The sequence below is a fragment of the Nilaparvata lugens genome, unplaced genomic scaffold (genome assembly GCF_014356525.2).
Source record: "Nilaparvata lugens isolate BPH unplaced genomic scaffold, ASM1435652v1 scaffold7943, whole genome shotgun sequence".
Classification (NCBI taxonomy): Eukaryota; Metazoa; Arthropoda; class Insecta; order Hemiptera; family Delphacidae; genus Nilaparvata; species Nilaparvata lugens.
In genome coordinates this window covers 4,414-9,181 of record NW_024093690.1, presented here as the reverse complement: position 1 = coordinate 9,181, position 4,768 = coordinate 4,414, and the positions used below count along the sequence as shown (strand labels likewise).

The 4,768-nt window shown below is 34.3% G+C and overlaps 1 long non-coding RNA gene across 2 annotated transcripts; it reads right to left on the bottom strand.

The window, feature by feature from the left end:
* Positions 1-487: 487 nt before the first annotated feature.
* LOC120349031 lies at positions 488-3,968 on the bottom strand. 2 transcript variants are annotated; one of them, XR_005570273.1, is made up of 4 exons: positions 3,868-3,968; positions 2,662-2,730; positions 2,285-2,412; positions 488-1,016 (listed from the first exon to the last, which is right to left on the bottom strand). It is a non-coding gene; the product is annotated as an uncharacterized LOC120349031 (long non-coding RNA). The 2 variants fall into 2 exon arrangements; XR_005570274.1 differs by having other exon boundaries at positions 489-914.
* Between the last annotated feature and the right edge of the window lie 800 nt (positions 3,969-4,768).

The window sequence follows — 4,768 nt, the reverse complement described above, 5'->3', positions numbered from 1 at the left end:
AATTTTCACATTCAAAGCTTTAGTATTTATAGTTTTATTTCCTCCTCAATTAACGAGTTCATCATGATTTCTGTAAAAAGTTAAAGTTATAGTTTGTACAACATTGCTGATTCGCCACACATTTTCATAATTTCAAATGTAAATCTTAACTATCAATGTTTTTATCTGTTAACCTATCATCAATGAAATAATACATTGAATATTCAACCAACCTAATGAATTACAATAGCAAAATCAGGAATTTCCTTAATTCACATCTTCGATGTCTATCAACTATTATTTATTTATAATATAACATCGCTTATATGTTTGACTTCTGTTCTTCACTTTTACCAGGTTTTATAAATGTTAAATATTCCTCAAACGTTAGTCCTTCTTTTCCGAAATTATTCAATTCTAATATTGTTTTGTCAATAAGTTCGAAATAACAACATCTATATTTTTTATCGATTTTATTCGAAAAAAGTTCTTATCAAATGAAATTGAATCCATCTCCAATCTGAAATTAAACATAATATGCTATCAATCTTGTTCTAGCCCACTCTCATCTGAACATCTAGATAAAAAATTCCAGATAAGTTCATTTAATTGTTCTTTTGTTGAATGTTTATTTTTTTCTGTTATATATTTTTTAATTTTATCGATAGACTCTTTAAGATGTGCACAATCACATCTCCATGAATCGGGGCAATCTTTTCCCCTGTAAGCATCATATGATGTACCGTATAAATCACAAACTGAAATATGATTATAGTTATCACTATGCCAAACTCCTAATTTTTCATAGTCTCTCACAAATGTTAGATATTTCATATTTGTCCATCCTTTTTCTGCTAACTGGTTCAATAATTGCTGATGCGTCTCCAATAGTTCAGTTAGTTCACAACGATAACTTTGTATTCTCGGCATTTTCTCTAAAGAAACAGAATCATATTTACGTAATTCATTAAAATGTCTATTTATAATATATACTGAGCTTATATATTCATCAAATGATTCCGTTCGACAGGTCATATCTGAAAACATATTAAACTATAAGTTGGAATGATCAGCGTATATAATCAATTGTAAAATATTTACTTAGTTAGTAATTGACTCTTATCTATCCAAGACAGTTCACTAAAACCGAGCCACTTTAGGAGATAACGCTTTCCAACTTTCTTGAATATTCTCTCTACAAGATAAACTTGAATTTCATCTAAAGTTAACTCTGATTTCTTTAATTCTTGTTCATAAAATTTACCTAAGATTTTTCATTATTTAAATCTTCCAATTCATAAGTAGGTGGAATGCTTGCATGAACTGATATAACCTTATAGAGCTCTGGACTCCAATTAACTGTATAAGATATATCGAATATAGCTCTTTGTCTACTAATTCTCACTATATCATTGATTTTGAAGCATGGTTTGATTATCTTTTTACCCTTTAAAGCTTTCAATTTACGTTTATTCAACTCGTTAAGAATTTGACGTTCATGTTTCTTTCTTACCTGAGAAGGCTTTAACTTTATAACGGAATGTACTGTATTATTATAATCTTTAACAATTTCATCTAACGAGCCAATCCATCTTAATGATCCAGTGTCTATTGCAAATATATTATGGAAAATCCATTTGAAAAAGTAATACATTTACCGTTTTGTTTATATGAAGAGTGTGAGAAAGAAGAGCGGGGGTTGGATGTTCTGGATATACCGCATCGTAAAGATGAGGTAAAATCGCATGCATGCAGTATATTGTAGAAGGTTTTTTGTCCTCCAAGGACAAAAACTGTCCTCCGAGGACAAAAATTGTCCTCCGAGGACAATTTTCCTCTCCTCCACAGAGGATAAAATCAAAGTAAAATGTACTTACATGTGATGGGTGCATGCTCACGTAGAAGATTTATCCGTTCAAGGAGAGTATTTTGAAAAGCATCATCTACATTGTGACTTTTGTAAATCATTATCCAATAAAGCTGAGTATTTTGCGAGAAATGGTTATTTCTTACATAAAAATCACTATCTGCAATGTGTCTATTGCAAATATATTATGGAAAATCCATTTGAAAAAGTAATACATTTACCGTTTTGTTTATATGAAGAGTGTGAGAAAGAAGAGCGGGGGTTGGATGTTCCGGATATACCACATCGTAAAGAAGAGGTAAAATCGCATGCATGCAGTATATTGTAGAAGGTTTTTTGTCCTCGAGGACAAAAACTGTCCTCCGAGGACAAAAATTGTCCTCCGAGGACAATTTTCTCTCCCCCACAGAGGATAAAATCAAAGTAAAATGTACTTACATGTGATGGCTGCGTGCTCGAGTGTGTAGGTGGCTCCTCTCAGCTGTAGCTTCCTCTCAGGTGTGTTGCCTCAACGAGACCTCAACTGTTTATGAGGTGTGGAACTCAAGTTGAGAAGTGAGAAAATGCTGTGAAAACAATGAAATGAACTGAAATCAATCGAGAATGCTATTCAAAAAAGTGAGCTCTATGTTGTGAAAGAACTCAACCGAGAATGCTTGAGTGAGTTGACATAGGGGATTTCAACTTCTAGCAGGTGCTTTCACCATCCCATGCTGAGTTCTAGATGAGATTTTTTTTTTCATCTACTGACAGATGGATGCTATTTGAAAAATGATTGAGTGTCAGTTTTTTGTAATAGGTGAGAGAATACTTACATGTGGGAGCACATGCTGTAGAGGGGAATTTTTTTTTTCGACTTGTAGCACGCTCTCGCTCGCACGAGCCTGGAACAGAGAGAGAAACGTATGCTATATAAACAGAAGTGATGAGAGGAAAATTATCATTTACATCAGAGGCAGATTTGAGTATACTTCACGCATCATGAGTTCTCCATCATCTTCATACATCTTACCAGATAGCCCACTGCAGCGCATCCTCAACTACTGGCAGCGGAAAGCTGCCCTTGCTGCTGAGTCATCCGCTGCTGCACCCGCCCCCTCGCTGCACAGTGTGGAACACCATCACCACGCGGGGAGATTATCATCCCAGACAGCCCTCTTCAACGTCTAGCTCCAGCTGCTACCTGGGCACCGCGGCGAGCGGTGCTGACAACAGTGACCAACAAGCAGAAGCAGGCGAAGAAGAGGCTGCTGTTTGAGGAGCCTGAAGTTAGCGGGGATGAGGACGAGTCAATCTTCTCACAAACTAAGGTTAGTTCCAACAAATATTATTATTATTAACTTGTATGTGTACAGATTTTTTAACAATCGAACGTGGGAAAAATCTGTACACATACAAGCCTTTGATTATTTGATACCAAGGAGATATTATTTGAAGTGATTAGAAATTGAATTATTGATTAAAGTAATCAATCATGCATAAATTATTCGATGGCAATATTATTGAAGTGATTAGAAATTGAATTATTGATTAAAGTAATCGATCATGCATAAATTATTCGATGGCAATATTATTTGAAGTGATTAGAAATTGAATTTTGAGATATTATTATTGTTTAAAGTAATCGATCATGCATCAATGATTCATTACAATATTATTTGAAGCAATTAGAAATTGAATTATTGATTAAAGTAATCGATCATGCATAAATTATTTGTTACCAATATTATTAGAACTGATTAGAAATTGAATTATGAGATATTATTATTGTTTGAAGTAATCGATCATGCATCAATTATTCGTTACAATATTATTTGAACCAATCGTTCATGCATCAATTATTTGTTAGCAATATTATTTGAAGTAATCGTTCATGCATCTATTATTTGTTACCAATATTATTTGAACTGATTAGAACGTTCATGCATCAATTATTCGTTACAATATTATTTGAACCAATCGTTCATGCATCAATTATTTGATAGCAAGGGAATATTATTTCAATAAGTGATATTACTCACTTTATGTAGAGAATGTCAATCCGATGATGTCAAGTTGAGACAATAATCTGATGTAGAGATTGTGTAGTGAATCTATCGATCAAGTTCTCTAGTATAATCTGAAACAAATAAGACACTAATCAAATATTTTTCAACAAAAACGTGCTGGTATGGAGGACAACTCCTCCATGGTTCCACTACTAGAGGAGGTGTGGCGATCAGGGGATGAATTGGACTTTATGCAACTAATCAACCAGGCTCAGCCGAAACCATGGATCCCGCTAAGGAATTGAAGGAGCGCACTCCCTACCCCATAGTTGCCATGAGGGAGCAAACAAACATCCATGGCCGTCGCGTAATTTAAAAAATCGTTAATGCAGGAAGCGAATGTGAGGTGTATTTACCTCAAAGATTTGCTTCCTGCATTGACACAGGAAAGATTCAACATTTTAATAAAACTTGTAAAAATTATGTGTTGCTAGTAACACATAAGTCGGCAAATTGGTCGGATATAAAAATTGTTAAGCAATAACAATTTTTATATCTGTATTCAATTCGTCGACCTATGTGTTACGAATTGTATAGATGAATGTATGAATAAATTGTAATATTGTTTCTATAAAAATTGTTTTCAATTCTTACCTGTTCACAATGAATAGTAGAAACACACAGAAGAAATGCTGGTTCACCTGCTCTGTTGTGAATGATATTTAAATAAGGTGAGCGCACCTTTTATAGTTTGTTGCAAGCATGCTCAGTAGTCTTTAACACTACACACAGCCATACAGTCAAGCGGCTTCGCTCCCTCCCACATCTGTTTTGGCACGCTTTCCTGCAGATGTGGGTGGGCGCGCCTCCCCCTTTTCAAATTGCATTCACCTTTTCAGATTATTTGCTATTTGAAATAATATTCTTATCATTC